Here is a 17,240-nt window from a genome sequence, read left to right as displayed (position 1 = left end):
TCATTGTCAACATGATATTTGATTTATAAGTTGAAACTGGAGGCATGGAGACCACAAGGCCCACAGATGTACTTTCTTTGGTTACAGTGTGGCCTATACAAGTAGTTTTCTACGGCCCTCCCCAAATTACATATACTCTCTGTAGTTTTTAATATCTAAAAATCTGTATAGTTCCATAAAATTTAGTTTTCTAGCATCTTTTTGAAAAATCAAAAAATCTGGCAACACTGGGTCCAAATTCCCACAAAGCAGCACTCAAATTTTAGGGAGCATCAGAATCACAGAGAGATTGTTAAAATATAGAATGCAGGACCCCACCCTCAGAATTTCTGATTCAGTAGGTCAGGGATAGCCTGAAAACTATAATTTCTAATAAGTTTCCAGGCAAGTCTGATGCTGCTGGTCCAGGAACCCTACTTTGAGAACTAGATCTGCTAGATCATTGCATGGGCTACTCCTGGTAAACGGAGATGCACACTTCAGTTTGCCATAGCCCCCACCACCTCCTTTGTTAGTGACACAAGTATCTGTTGTCATTCATCCTGCTCACTATGTTGTTTTTCTTACATGTGCAAAACCACTTGACTAACTTAATGTAGTTGGCCTTCTAGGCATTTGAGTTAACTGTTTCTGCTACTTGAGGGCAAGAACTTTGCCTTAATTCTATACCCACTATTCCATCTCCCTTACCCCTTATCTTTCTTTCTCTCCCTTACATATACACTCACCATCTCACAGTGTCTTAACATGGCATTCAAATATGTTAGTTGCTTTGATTTCATGCATAAAGTCTGAACCCGTCAAGGTCTGAGCTTGAAGGACAGCAAGACTTTTAAACTAGGATCTGGTTTTGTCAGTCCTCTTTCCTCTTGTCTACCGGATTCAGATCTAAGAGCAGGTCTATGCTGCCTCAAATGTGGATGTGGGAGGCAAAGAATAAAGCAGATCATTACACAGGGTCAGGCATAAGTTCTCCTGAGATCCACTTCTCCTGAGATCCACTTCTCAGCTCCCCATACCCAGCCCCAAATCCTCTAAAATTAGTTAACATCCAGAAATACTATCAGTTGAGGGCGCCTGGGTGGCTCAGTCAGTTGGGCATCCGACTTCGGCTCAGGTCATGATCTCGTGGTCCGTGAGTTCGAGCCCCGCGTCGGGCTCTGTGCTGACAGCTCAGAGCCTGGAGCCTGTTTCAGATTCTGTGTCTCCCTCTCTCTCTGACCTTCCCCCATTCATGCTCTGTCTCTCTCTGTCTCAAAAATGAATAAACGTTTAAAAAAATTAAAAAAAAAAAGAACTTAAATTAGAAATACTATCAGTTGAGCAATTTAACAAACTGCATTCATAAATTGGTTTTATGATCACCAGCTTGAGGGCAGGGGGCAAGCATGGGGGGGTAACTCTAGATCCCTTGTAACTTTCTTTTCTTTGAGCCCACTAATGAAGATGTGGAACAAATTCTGTGCACATTTTGAAATCCACCAAAATGCAGGCCAGACTCTTCTCCCTCATGTCTATCCTTTACCTACATATGCTCTATGTTTGGTCCTAAGCCATGGTTTGTGTAAAATGGTCTCAAATTTAATTTCCACTAAGAGTTTAAAAGTTTCTCTTTTCAATAATGAAATAAAGGCAGTTCATTCCAGACACTCTGTAAAGGATTTCAGTCTTTAAGGCCAAGAAATTTTATCCTTCTTTTATGGGCTGACAGCAAATAAAAGAGTTTGTTTTGCCAAAAGGGGTACCAAGGTAATTTGTGAAGACCTCACCTCATTAAAATATTCTTGAAACATGACCAAAAAGAAAGAAACATCTAAATTAACTGTTAGAGGCCTTTCTTGCACTGTCAAAAAGTAGCCTCAGAGCAGTATTATTATCACTTCCATTTTATGGGAAAAGGCTCTGAGGCTTATAACAACCTCCCAGGATTATACAGGTATAATCAAAGAATCAAACTCACCATTAAGCCCATGACCTCCACATTACCAATTTATCTTCACCATCCACAGTTCTTATACCAAGGGCATGCCTCCCCATTAGAGTGCCTCTAAAAAGCTTAATAACTCAGAAGCTGAAGATGGCCCAAACACAAAGCATAAAATAGAAGACCACATGGTGATTGCTTCTTAAAACAAGGAGAAAAACAGAAAATCTGCACATAGTGAATCAGAGTAAAGATATGCAAGCACACTTTTATAAGTGACAAATGACTCCTAGGTCAGAAAGGCTTTGCTTGAATGTAATAATAACAAATCCTAAAAAAGAACAGATCCCTCAGAAGGAGGAGAGTGGGAGGTAGCAACACAAGTAAAAGAGCCTGAGACAAAAGTTATCAAAGCCCATCAAGCACTCTCCAAAGAGTCTTGGCTGGCTGTCCCAATCTTTAATGAAAAGAGATACCAAAAATCTGTCAATTTCAGGAAGCCCAAAAGCCATGAAGGGAAAGACCAACAGATTTAACCACATAAAAAATTAAACATTTCTATAAGTTAAAAGATGCCTTTTAAAACATCAAGACAAGTGAATGTAAAAGAGGAAAAACTATTTGAACACATGTTAGAAAAAAAGGTTAATATTACTACTACTATAAACATCCCCCCCACCAAAAAAATGATAAAGGACAAGCAATCCAACAACAACAACAAAATGCACAAAAGAGGAAATGAATGGACAGATCAGAGAAGAAGAAATGCAAATATCTCAAAAACATACAGAAAAATTCTCAACCTCACCTGAAGTCCAGCAGCATATCAAAATGAAGGTGTGCTGTTTTATCAACCACAATGCCAAAAAAAAAGAAAACCTTAAGAAGCTAAAAATATCAATAAGTATAAGTGGGGTGTTAGAATGCTACATACATAACCCTTGAATCATAAAAGTTTGACTGTATATAATAAAAATAAGTATGCCCAAAAATCCCTGTGTAAGTATACCTCCACATTTCAAAACTGTGCTGTTCAAGGGTCAGCTGTATTTCTTTGTAAATTTCCATTCAGCTTTCCAAGTGGTGTAATACTTTAAACAAATTTATAGGTAAGATAATGACATGTTTATACAGTAAATATAGATGATAGAAGATAATGGTTTCAATTCATTAAAGTTACCATGTTGACTGAAATAATGCTAATCTAATGATGCTATGTATGAGATGGGGTATTAAGTTTAGATCCATTTTGTCTTTAAACCAAAGAAGAAATCAGAGAGATCTCTCCTTTTCCACTCATTTTTCACCCAGTATTCAAACAGATTAATGGTCCCCCAAACACCAGAATGTAGATCTCTTCTGATCTTTACTTAAATTTTTAATGTTTTGGCCTTAATTTTTATTCAAAAAATATTACACCAAAATAGGATATACCTTGATTACAGAGCTATTTGGCACCCTCTTAAATTCTGAATTTGAAATAAGTGCATCCCTGCCCTAGTTCTGACCCTGTGTCACATCTTTGGTGCACAAGCTCAGATATTGTAAAAAAAATGTTCAATATTAAAATAAATCTAGTCAATAAAACCTTCTCATATTTTTTCCCCACATGGTAGCCTGTAGGTTAAAAAAAAAAAATGTAGTACATAAATGTCATTCATGGTGAGGTTGTTCAAAGTTTTGGGAGAAATTGATGATAATATTGTATATTCTTTATTTGTGCCATTTGAAACTTATTGTCTGAGATGGGAAGGAAGATATCTACCAAGATGCAGTATTAATTGGTGGCCAATAGGTTCTAAAATACAAAGGCAAACTATCACTATGCCAGTTAGCACTTCTATCTGGGTTATTCTTTAATTAACAAGAAAATAATTCAGAACTGATATTAGATAGCTATTTAGGAAAGCAATAGGATTTAGTTTTCTTCTCTGAAGACATACATAAAGCTAAATGAAAAATAAAATCTTCAAGGTTGCTCTCTAAAGGGGAAGAACATTCAATAATGCAAGAAAAAATGTATTTAAAACAATATTAATAACTTACTTATCAACTGTCATTTAGGGAGCACGTTCTACTATAAGAGATAATGACAAACTAAGATATAAGCTGAAGGTATAGTCAGGAGAAAAAATCCATATAAGAAACAACCTCTGAATAAACTGCCATGCTGTATACTAGTCCCAGGCACTGTTTTTGAAGTGTTGAAATGCGTTATACAATTATTGAATAAGATTGGACACATTTGTCTCCAAAACAAAGTAAGCTAGCAAATAACTAGCATATTCACTATGATAATTGGGTACTAAAACATGCATTTCTGGATACAAATGCAAATGATTAGCTAAGCTATTACAGGTAGCTCAGCTAAACTCAGTTTGTCAAAATTCAGAGTCTTAACAATGTACGTAATAATGAAAGACTGTTTATTTAAAATCTTTATATAGGGCACATGGGTGCCTCAATCAGTTAAGCATCTGACTTCAGCTCAGGTCATGATCTCACAGTTTGTGAGTTCAAGCCCCACATCATGCTCTGTGCTAACAGCTCAGAGCCTGGAGCCTGCTTCAGATTCTCTGTCTCCCTCTATCTCTGCCCCTCCCCTGCTCATGCTCTTTCTAAATTAATTAATTAATTAATTAATTAAAAAATTTTAATAAAAAATAAAATAAAATATTTATATAATTAAAAAGTCATTATTTAAAGGCATTCACAGTTATCCTAATGGTACTTTTTTGTTTGGATTTTGTTTAAAAATAAATGAATGAGCCCTCTTACCTCAAATCCCACTTTGGAGAGCCTTCTGACCTCAAATCCCACTTTGGAGAATTACACATTGAGGCATTTTAAGTAGTGGCAAAACACATGCACGCACGCACACACACACACACACACACATAACCCTCAACATTCACCAGTAAGGGCGTGACCAAATAAATTCTGAATATAAACATTGTGCAGTTATTAAAAAGAACAAAAATAGCGTTATTTGGGAGACAGTAAGTCAGTGGCTAGCACTGTGGACTTGAGAGCTACATTCCCCAAGTTCAAATTGCTGCTCCCACAATCACTAGCTGTGCAACCTTGGGCAAACTAATCACATCTCAGTTCCTCATCTACCCACTGGGGATAAGAGTATCTACCTCATATGTTAGTTGTGGAGGAAATGAGATAAAACATAGGGTCTGACATCCATCAGGTACTGGAATGATGCCCATATTGTTTGCGGAATGGGGGTGAAAGCTGTACAAATTTTATAGCATAGATCTACATTAGTTAAAAATATTTTAGAGTATTTATTAAATATAGTTGAGCATTCAGAGCATAAAAATATTTTAAGCACATTGTACATGGGTTTAATGGTAAGAGGAAGAAAGAAAGTTTTAACTTTTTCTTTGCACATTTCTGTTTTGTTTGGCTTGTTGCAAAGAACATGTAGTTTTGTAGTTTGGAAGAATAATCCAATAACATTTTTTGGAAGTGGGGTGGGTGAGGGTACTAACAGGAATGGGGGATACAAAAGCATAATTAAAGATTGGAGAGTGAGTCTGGAAACTGAGAAATTTGGCAGGTTAGAGCACAGAATACACAATGGAGAGCAGCAGATATAAGGCTGAGAGTGAGCAAAGGAAAGGTCTTGTGTGCAAGGAAAAGGAGTGTGGACCTTACCCAGATGTTCATAGAAAAATCTTTGTGACAAAAGAATGCAAAGTACTGGCTGTACTCTGGCAATGTGAAAGAAGAACTCCATCTCTCCACCAAAACAAAAACTTTCTATGGCTCCCTTTTACCTCTTATCAGGATAAAGTCCAAACCGAAGTCCATGGCTCTTATCACCAGCCTTCTCACCCTACCCTGCTCCAACCTCAAACTCGACTCCAGCCACATAGATCTACTTGGAGTTTTTAGAAAGCCCTGCTTTCTCCAGGTTCTAGACCTTTGGTTGGGCTGCAGCTTCTGCCAGCACTACCCTTCCCCCACCATGCCATTCCTTGTTCTGCCTGGCTAATTCCTCAGAGCTCAAATAACATTTCCTGGGAAACTCACTTCAGTCCCCCAAGGCTCAGTTTCCCTTCTAGGTCCAAACATATCACCCTGACATTAACCTAAAAAGAGTACTTTTGACATTTATTTGTAATTGTCAGTTTATCACCGGCTTCCCCAACTAGACTGCAAATCCATAAGGGCTGGTACTTGATATTATTCCTTTTTGATTCTTCAGTACCTAGCACAGAACACAGTCAGATACCTATAAACATTTGTTAAATAAATGGATATATTTAACTATACAAGCCATCTAATTCCCATTTCTTGTATTCTATTTTTTCCCAAAAAGTTTCTGCTTTAATCCCCAGTCTTTTGTTTGTCAGCCCATAGGCAGAAAATCCTCAACAGGTCATATCAGTGCAAATCTGAGTCCATGTGACAGTTATATTGCTCACTGAAAACTAACATATTGACATAAGGGTTTTATATGTCAATCTTGTAGCTTGGTTAAGTTCTGCCCTAGAAGGAAAAACCTCCATATGCTGGCAAAAACTGGCAAAATTCATTCACTCATTCAGCAAATATTTAATAACTCCCATCAATGACAACCTTCATTCTAAACTGTGACAACACAGCAGGAAACAGGACCAACAGCTCTACCATCATGGAATCACATTCTATTGGGGGTGAGCAGAGGGATAGAAAATAAACATGTAAAGATAAGATAATTTCAGGTAGTGCTAAATGTGATAAAGAAAATTAAGCAGGATAGGGAATGATTAAAGTTGAGGGAGACAGAGTAAGAGCTCTTTAGACATACATCAGCTTCTTTGAGGGGTGAACATTTGAGCTGAGTCCTAACTGACGAGAATATTCTCAGTCAGGCCTTAGAAAATCTAAGTAGGAATGAGCTTGGAATATTCAAACAAAGATGGAAAAACAATATGGCTGAAACATAATGAGCAAGGAAGGTGATAGGAGAGTGACCATAAGGTAGGTGTAGAATAGATGATATAGGCCATGATAAGGAGTTTGGATTTTATTACAATGCAAAAGAAAGACATTAGCGAAGTATAGATAGGGAAGTGATAGAGTCTGATTTATATTGTTAAATGGTTAATGACAAAGAAGGTAAGAATGGACAAACAAGAAGCTGTTGTCATTGTCCAAATCAGAGCAACTGATTTTGTACTAGGATAGTAGCAGGAGACCTATGGAGAAGTGGTTGGTCATGTTTGATATACTATTTTGGAAACAGGGTCAATAGGACTTGATGTTAAATTAGATGTTGGAGGCAAGAGGAAAAGAAGAATCAAAACTGTGATCTTTTGGTTCTTCTTGTCAGAAATTCCTGAACCTGTTTCCTTTTAAAAAGCAGGGTTCTACTGGAGAACTTCCTTTCAATAACCACAACAAAGTCAAAGTCAGTCAAAATTTCTGCTAGTGTAGGACAATACTTGAATTATCTGCACAAATCCATTGTAGAGAATTCAAGAAGAGTTTATTTTGTGTTAAATTAAACCTTTTAAACTTGACAGATTTTTTCGTAATCAAAAACATAGGTCATTTTATAAAGACCCAAGTGCTTAGAGAACATAGGTTTGTGTCCCTTTAAAAAGTGCCATTTCCTTGAAATATGAGAGATATTTATGCCCAGAGCTTCTATTAGTTATCACTTCCTTATTTTGCTTTATAATCTTATTTTCTCATATAATGGCCATACTTTATACCATTGTTTTATGAATGTTCAAACTAAGGCTTAGCAACCTAGGTAAATTATAGCACAGGAAGAAACAGAATAGCAAGCCCAATTTCCTGAGTCAACCCCTTAATGTATTCATTCACCTGTGAAACTTGGGACATAGTGTATGTTAAAGAACTCTTTAAGGCTACAGAGCAATTCTTTTTCTCCTGAACTTAACTCTCCTGATGTTTTATGTATATTGCCCAGTGATAGTCTCTTGGCAAATAACATTTGAAAACAAACTACACTTACTGCTATGCACAAATCTATTAGGAAAAAAAGCAAGCAGCATTGATAATAACTTCATGGCTAAAAGAACTCAGGAAAACTCACAGTACATATTTATTGTGTTAATATTCATAGCACTATTAAAAATGGAGAGTATTTAGGGGACACAGTAAACCACATCCTTCTTCCTACCAAGTTGTGAACAAACTGAAAAACAGGCAAAACAGTAGACAGCTGAGAATTATCACTCTTACTGATAAAGCTGATGCTGGGAACAAGGCACCACCAATGGGAGCAGGCATACTTACCACTGAGTCACTGACTGGCAGAGCAGGATGACAGAGACTCTCCCCTCCACCCACTTGAAGACATGTCCCTGTAAAATCTGCAGTAAAAAGAAACAGACCAGAAGGCATGATTCCTGATGGCAGCCTTGCTCCAAGAGTAAAACTGGCCACAAGGCTGAGCTTTCTCACCTAGTTTCTCACCATTCAGCATCTTGCCCATGGGGAAGAGGCCAAGAGGCCCAAGAGGCTAAGAGCATTAACAGAATCCCCTGCAACTACACTGTATTCCCTACATAATTTTATTGTCTTAAACTTAGTAGTTTTCAAACTGGAGTCTATCTACACTGGGATTCTATAAGTACTTTCCAAGGAAAACACAGATGATTTTTAGGAAATCAATCCCATTTATTCAACTTTCATCTACTCTTTCCTAAAACTGAGCTGCCTAAAATATGACTGAAGTTGAAATGTCACAACAATTCTGTTTTTCCAACTTCCTGTAAAAATCATTCTTTTCCCACTTATAAAAAACAGACATCCTCTCACTCATCCCAGATCTTACGATGGCAAACGTTCCCGTGTACAAAAAAGCTTCTGGAGGCAAGGGAAACAAAAGCAAAAATGAACTATTGGGACCGCATCACAGTAAAAAGCTTCTGCACATCGAAGGAAACAATCAGGAAAACTAAAAGGTAACCGACAGAATGGGAGAAGATATTTGCAAATGACATATCAGATAAAGGGTTAGTATCCAAAATCTATAAAGAACTTCTCAAACTCAACACCAAAAAACAAATAATCCAGTGCAGAAATGGGCAAAAGACATGAATAGAACTTCTCCAAAGAAGACATCCAGATAGCCAACCGACACATGAAAAAATGCTCAACATCACTCATCATCAGGGAAATACAAATCAAAACCACAATGAGATACCACCTCACACCTGTCAGAATGGCTAACATTAACAACTCAGGCAACAACAGATGTTGGCGAGGATGTGGAGAAAGAGGATCTCTTCTGCACTGCTGGTGGGAATGCAAGCTGGTGCAGACACTCTGGAAAACAATATGGAGGTTCCTCAAAAAACTAAAAATAGAACTACTCTATGACCCAGCAATTATAGTACTAGGTATTTATCTAAGGGATACAGGTATGCTGTTTCGAAGGGGCACATGCACCCCCATGTTTATAGCAGCACTATCAACAATAGCCAAAGTATGGAAAGAGCCCAAATGTCCATCGATGAATGAATGGATAAAGATGTGGTATGTATGTATGTGTGTGTGTATGTATACATATATATGTATATATACACATACATGTATATATATGTATACACACATATACATATACATGTATGTGTATATACGTATATATACATATATATACGTATATATGTATACATATGTATGTATACGTATATACATATACGTATACATATATACATATATGTATATTGTGTATACATATATACACACATACATACATACCACATCTTCTTCATCCATGTATGTATATATATATGTGTGTATATATATGTATACATATATATGTATGTATACACACACACATATACACATACATACAATGGAGTATTACTTGGCAATCAAAAAGAATGAAACCTTGTCATTTGCAACCATGCGGATGGAACCAGAGGGTATTATGCTAAGCGAAATTTGTCAGTCAGAGAAAGACAAATATATGACTTCACTCATATGAGGACTTTAAGACACAGAACAGATGAACATAAGGGAAGGGAAGCAAAAATAATATATAAACAGGAAGGAGGACAAAACATAAGAGACTCTTAATATGGAGAACAAACAGAGGGTTACTGGAGGGGTTGTGGGAGGGGGGATGAGCTAAATGGGTAAGCGGCATTAAGGAATCTACTCCTGAAATCATTGTTGCACCATATGCTAACTAACTTGGATGTAAATTAAAATAATAAATTAAATAAAATGGTAAAAATAAATAAATAAATAAAATAAACTTAAAAAAAAAAAGCATCTGAGTCACCAAAGAAACAATGCTAATGCCAATGTCAATATTTAATTTAATCGAGGCACACTAAGCCTGTAGGAAGATTTCCTGATTTTCCTCATCTTATACATCTGTTAAGAGAGAAGCACAGAAATGGTCCAATACTATTTCCGCTTCCACTCCCTGACAATGCCAAAGAATCCTGTTGAGATAGCAAAGAGAAATACTGAAGAAGGTTGAGCCTTACTTCATCTGGGTAACAAACTCACAGCAAGATTTCATATATCTGTCTCGGAATTCAAATATGGAAATTTGTGGAAAACATTCTGGGAAATACTAGTCAGCTACAAGGCACACCTGCTCAGAAATGAGAAAGAACTTGATGTAAAATCTCATTCTCCTATGTCTCAGTTACATATTTCAGTGGATTTCAAGGAAAAAGATGTTAAAAAATTACAAATTTCCAATAAACAAATCAGTGTTATACATAAAAGAAATATGTATCAGAAGTCAGTCAATGTTTTGTATTTTCTTGAGCAATTATACAGACTCACAGGAGAAAATATTTTCATTAATTTTCACCTAAAGATTACTGAATACAGAAAATCTATATTGTTTTACTCAAACACTACTGTTCATTGTCATTTGTTAACCATTTCTTACATCATTATTCATCCCTATCTTTTATGGAGATTTAGATACGCAGTTTTCTACATATAGTATTCTATTTTATATAAATGCATTTTGAAATGCATTTACAATAATCATTTAGTCATTTTTGGTAAGTCCTGTACCGAGTGGTATTATTCTGTCTTTTTCTGTCTTCTATTCTGTCTCCTAGCAAAAAATTACATTCATGAACTATTTGGGAAGAGGGAGCTCCAACCATTTCATTGAGAGACATATTTCCAATAAAATTTTAGTTCTCTTTAGTAGCTATGTGTAAAAATTTGTAATGTGGGGTGCCTGGGTGGCTCAGTCGGTTAAGCGTCTGACTTCGGCTCAGGTCATGATCTCGCAGTTTGCGAGTTCAAGCCCCACATTGGGCTCTGTGCTGACAGCTCAGAGCCTGAAGCCTGCTTCAGACTCTGTGTCTCCCTCTCTCTCTGCCCCTCCCCTGCTCCTACTTTGTCTGTCTCTCTCTCTCAAAAATAAATAAACATTTAAAAAAAATGTTTAATAAAATTAAAAAATAAAAAGAAATTTGTAACACTGTTATTATCAATTATGTACTCATAATTGTAATAATAATTCAATCCAGAAGAAATATTTGACACAATTTTTAGTCATAATTTTTTTTTAATTATAAACAAATTTTTATTGCAGAAAAGAATGACAGAACAAGCAGTATAATATATTTGAGCATAAAAATATATTTTTAAAACTCTTGTGGGGAAGTAGAGTGAAAATACAAACTCATAGAAAAAATAATGTAAATTTCTATAAAAATGGATGATGATGAGTATTCAATTTCTATGGAATTTGATTTGATTATATGCATCTTAACCCTTTTTATTTTAAAATATTCATATTTACTTTAACCAGAAATTACATCTTTTGCAACTAATTTTAGGACAAAAAATTTTACACATCAACTTAAAAATTATTTGGTATGTCAGCAAAATGTATGTCAGCAAAATGTATGAAGACCCTTGCCTTATGCCTTCAGCTTACCACTGAGATCAACTTCGGATATGGTTATCCTTCTTGGTCAAGAAGTCAGAGGTCAGTTAGGGCAATTGTGCTTGCATCTTCATAAGGTCTCTTCTCCCTTTTGTGGAATCTCCTGGGGTCACAGGTATAGATTTTGTTCCCTTGAATGTCCTGAATGGGTCAAAACAACGTATCACTAAATCAGCTCCAAGGCTGTTTTGTACCCAAGGCTATAAGTGAAAACCTGCTCTATTGCTGTCTCAAATTATGTCCCCCTACATTTTTCAACATTAACAGAAGTTCCTAAAAGAAGATCAAATGATAACTAAAAATACTCTAAAAATTAAAAGCCAAAAAGATGTGCTCAATTTGATTATGACCCCCTCCCAATATGAATTTTCCAGGGAGAAATGAAAAGTTCAGATACTAAATTACCTAAATTACCCTGGCAGTGAACTTAGCTCCTAAAACTGAAAGAAAAAAAAAAAAAAAAAAAACACCTCCCCCAAAGGGCCCATCCTGTTAAGCTTACCCAAGCATCCCCTGGCATAGGCAGGCCCCTGTGAAATTTAAGATATGAAGCAGTAGAGTAGAAAGCACACTTTCTGTGGGAGGCCTGACTCCCATGGGAAAGGGGAAAGGGAGAAGGTGGGCTGCATGTGCCAAACTTACACATCAGGAAACTTGTTAGTAGCACTGGAATAGAGTATTGAGAGTTTAGATCATGGCACCCACTCCATACTTCAAGAAACATCTGATGCAGGAAAGAAGTATTTCCCCCTAAAATAAAGAAATAGAACAGAATTATAAGAAACAATCTCTCTTATTTAAGAAATATTTATTGAGCTCAAATTTCTGAGCTAGATTTGCTGGGAGATTCATAAGTGAATCAGAACTGGATGCTGCCTACCAACCAACCACTGACATTTGTAACAGACACGTATATGTCAATGCCACATATTTTAGGTTTTTGCTGCAATAGTGCCCTACTTCCAGTACCAGTTTTTGTATTAGTGTAGATTAGGTTTTGTTTGCTAGCAAACAGCTCTAAACATCTCAGTGGTTTAAAACAGCAGAGATGTATTTCTCATTCATACGACTGTGTCTGTCACCTAAAGGCTCTTTTCTACTTTGCCCTGAATCTAGGACCCTCACTGATGTAAGCAACCACCATATGAAACATTGTCGGGGTGACAGATTAAAGAAGGCCACAAATTCTTTATCACTCTTCTCCCCAGTCTCCATTCAAGAGGTGGAGTTTATTTCTCTTCCCCTTGAAACTGAGCTGGCCCTGTGACTGCTTTAACCAATAGAATGTATTATTTCTAGGCCTAAGACTTACAAGACCTGGAAGCTTTTGCACTTTTGAGAGTCCTGAACTACTAAGAAATTAGGTTACTCTGCTGGAGAAGCCAATGTGAAGCAAGGCCCTAGGATAACACTGGGAAGAAGAAAGGCTTGGCTATTCTCGCATCCAGTCAAGCTTCCTAATTACTCCAGCTCCAGAAAATACCTGGCTGCAACCACATGAGACCCCAAGCAAGTTAAGACAGCTGCCCATGAGCCCATTCAATCCACAAAACCATTAGTGATAATAAAAGTTACTCTTTTTTTAATGTTTATTTTTAAGAGAGAGAGAGACAGAGCATGAGCGTGAGCGTGAGCATGAGCATGAGCATGAGCATGAGCGGAGGAGGGCCAGAGACAGAGGGAGACACTGAATCTGAAGCAGGCTCCAGGCTCTGAGCTGTCAACAACAGAGCCCAACACGGTGCTTGAACTTGTGTGCCTTGAGATCATGACCTAAGCCAAAGTTGGACACTTAACTGACTGAGCCACCCAGGTGCCCCAAACCAGTTACTATTTTAAGTCACTAAGATTTGGAGTGGTTTGTTATACAGCGATAGATAACTAAAACATTCCATCACTTTGCCAAAAGGAAAGAGGGCATGAGACATTATGCATTCTTTTCTTAAATTTATTTATTTTGAGAGAGAGAGAGGGAGAGCATGAGCAGGGGAGGGGAAGAGAGAGAAGGAGAGAGAATCCTAAGCAGGCTCTATACTGTCAGCACAGAGCCTGATGCAGGGCTCAAACTCACAAACCGTGAGATCATGCCCTGAGCTGAAACCAAGAGTTGGATGCTAATCAACTGAACCACCCCGGCATCTCCCTTTAAAAAAAACAAAAAAAACAAAAAAAAAAAGTTTATTTAGAAATTGTGCATTCTTTAAGCTTTTACTTGGAAGTGATACAGACCACTTCCAATCACATTTCATTGGCCACACTGAGTTCAAAGGAATAGGGAAATGCAAGTCTGCTATGTGTGTGGGAAAAGAAATGGAAATATTTGGTGGCCAGTACTATTATCTCCCAGAGAGAGGTCAGGGCTGGAGAGGTACATCTTCCATAGAGATGAGAAGTAAATCACTAAGTAGATAAAATGTCAAGGAAAAAAGAGTAACAAGAGGAGAAAAGAACATAGATAATAACAGATACTTATAGATGACTTCTGGGTGAAGCAGGGGTGGATTATAAGGAGTAAAAGGGAGGTGGAAAAGACTCAGAAAAGGAATATCTACAGATGCAAAAGGAGACACATAGGGACCCAAAGCAGAGTTTCAGTAACAAAATAGTCAAGAGCATAAAACAAAATGGATAGTATAGGGAAGAAATTGGTAGAAATTCAGAGAAAGAGATCATTGTGGGCTGATACAGCCTGGGACAGAGGCAGAATTAGAGAAGGAATTGGAAGGTAACAGAATTTGGGTGGAGAAAGGATTAAGAAGGGCACTCTCAATGAGGAAATAGAATGAGTAAAGTCTTGGAGTGGGGAATGAATTTAGCAATGGGGAGGATGGAGATTAGGTATTGTAAAAGGAAATGCATCGAAGTAATAGAAGTTATGTGTAAAGATTAGGTTTGCTGCAGAAGGGGAGGAAGCAAAGCCATTTGTGGATTTATAGACGACTTTGAGTGCCAACTGAGATTTCTGAGTTGTTTCCTTTAAATAGCTGAGTGACACTGGAGATAGGGTGCCCAAGTTAAGAAAATCAGTATACAGGACTAGTGCCTTCATGTGGAACAAAGAAGGGAAAGAAGAGCAGAAAGTTACTACAGTATTCAAAGAAGGAATATCCTACTGTGAGGGATTGTTACCTGGCAGAGAGAAAGAACTGCCTTCTGGACCAATTCAGGGGGCTTAGAATGAGAATAAGTTGCTCAGAAAAAAACTTTAGACGGGGGGGGTGGGGGGGGGCTTCAAGTGTGGAGAAGTTGAGATATTTATTTTATCAAGGATATATAAGAAAATGTTTGACTTTTTACTCTCATGGCAAACAATGTTGGTTACCTACCCAACATTCCCCACTCTATTTTCTTGACAACTTCAATACTGCTCAATTCGTCTCTTCCTTTCAAACCAATCAGGGAAAAGAAACATACATGTGTATAATTCAGCTCCAAGGTAAATCCTGATGGTTTAAGCCACTTGGTTTAACCACTCAACTAACATCTTTCTAGGGGAGGAAAGAAGGTTGTTTTCTGATGCCCCAATGTCAGGGGTGTGCTACTGTCATTTAGTGGGAAGGGGCCACAGATACTAAGTGTCCAGCAATGCATGCCACAATCCTGCATAAAACCTGCCAAAAGTCAGATAAACACTAACCAGACATGGTAATCCCAAACTCCTTGTCAGTTACTGTTTAGGGAATAGTTAGTGACCCAGTGCGGTCAATAACATACAAGGAGTGGCCTGCTATGCAGCTTCTCAGGTGGTTTCTTCCTGCTTATTGAAATCATCCCAATTGTATCCATCTTCTCTCCCAAGCATCTCATCCCAAGCATCCATCTTCTCTCCAAAACCAGTTTCTTCCCAATCATCCTGTTTCCATCATTGGCATTTCCTGTTACCAAGTCCTAAAGCAGTTATGACATCTAACCATTAACCTCAGGATGACCACTCAGATTTGCCTGGGACAATCTAATTTTAATCTTGTTCTCCCAGTGTATAGTGCCACCTTTCAGTTCCAAAAACATTCTAGATTGGAGACTAGACCATATGGTCACTTACTATTCCCAATTAAATCCTGTTCATTCTGCCACAAGAAAGTACAGGGGTGAGCAAACTATGGCCTATAGACTCTTTTTGTATCTCTGTAGATCAAAAAATGGCTTTTACAGGTTTAAAGAGTTGAAAAAAAATAGTATTTCATGACACCTAAAATGTCAGTGCCCATAAATAAAGTTTTACTGGAACACAATCATGCTCATTCCTCTAAGCATCTTTTAGGTTGCTTTCTTACTATAAGACAGTTGAGTAATTATGAAAGACAGGCCTAAAATATGTTTGGCTCTTCATAGAAAAGCTTGCAGACCCCTGCCCTAATGCCACTTAGTTCTAAGTTTCCTCATTTCTTGCACTAATACCATAGCCTACTAACTTGTTTTCCATGCTTTTCCTACTCCAGTCTTTAATACATCCGGTAGATAATCTAGAGAAGTTTTATCCGGTCATTTGCCCCTTCAAACTCTTCAATGGCTCCTCCAAAACGGGTAGTATAAATCCAAGCCTATCTGTTGACTTAAGACTACCAACCTAATTTTCCAGACTTTGCTCCTGATTACTGAAGCGAAAATGGAACACTAGCCCTTTCCCTAGTAAGTACTTTAGTTCGTATCATATGCCCCCACTGCTTTTCGGGTCTCTCCTCCATCGCACCGGTTCCTCAAGATTAAACGGAAATTGTTACTCCCTTAATACACCTTCACTCATTTATCACACCGATTGTTCACAGCAAGTAGTTCTTGGGAGTGGGCGTGGGGGAACTCCCTGACACAAAGACAACAGACTAGGACACGAGACAGCAAGTCAAAGGAGTTGAGTGCTTGAGGTAAGGAGCCCAGAATAAGGCTTCAGAGGTGAATTTATACCAGATTTTTAAAGGACTTGAGAGGCTAAAAGACTGTGAAAGACTTAGGGAGATTAAAAAAAAAAATGTAAATAAAGCTGAATGAGCGAATCAAAGGACCACCTCATTCTAGCCACTTCCCTACCGCCACGGACTATGATTTAAGCGGTAACACCTTTAGTCTGAAACCTGAAAGAAAATTCTACAAGCGAAGTCTTGACCAAAACCACCCGGGAGTGGCTGCTCCGTGCTAGCGCAAGCAGCGAGTAGATTCCGGATGCCAAATAACCGTAGTGCGGGCACTGTGCACTCTATCCGCGACAAGAAGACTCCAGTTCGTCGCCAAAACTTTTGGGCGGTAGCTTGTCTGCGCGCCCACGCTCCCAGCTTCCGGAAAGGCGCGCCGGCGCCACGGGGGAAAAAGGGACGCCCCTCAATAGTTTGCGCCAGCAGTTAAAACTAAGTCGTGGCCTCCCACAAGCCACCAACCTGCGCCCTCGAAAAGGCGACCCAGCCAGGCTCC

The 17,240-nt window shown here is 38.0% G+C and overlaps 1 long non-coding RNA gene across 1 annotated transcript in view; it reads right to left on the bottom strand.

The window, feature by feature from the left end:
• LOC125923112 (uncharacterized) overlaps positions 1 to 12,583 on the bottom strand; it is a 26,636-nt gene extending 14,053 nt beyond the window's left edge. Inside the window, exons 1-3 of the long non-coding RNA XR_007457904.1 lie at positions 12,480 to 12,583; positions 11,829 to 11,978; positions 8,192 to 8,268 (exon numbers count right to left, since the gene is read on the bottom strand). This is a non-coding gene — a long non-coding RNA (uncharacterized LOC125923112). The remainder of the gene's footprint in view (positions 1 to 8,191; positions 8,269 to 11,828; positions 11,979 to 12,479) is intronic.
• Between the last annotated feature and the right edge of the window lie 4,657 nt (positions 12,584 to 17,240).

Source organism: Panthera uncia, chromosome B1 (genome assembly GCF_023721935.1).
Source record: "Panthera uncia isolate 11264 chromosome B1, Puncia_PCG_1.0, whole genome shotgun sequence".
Classification (NCBI taxonomy): Eukaryota; Metazoa; Chordata; class Mammalia; order Carnivora; family Felidae; genus Panthera; species Panthera uncia.
Note: the sequence above shows the minus strand (reverse complement) of the source record. Positions and strands in the feature narration are given on the sequence as shown.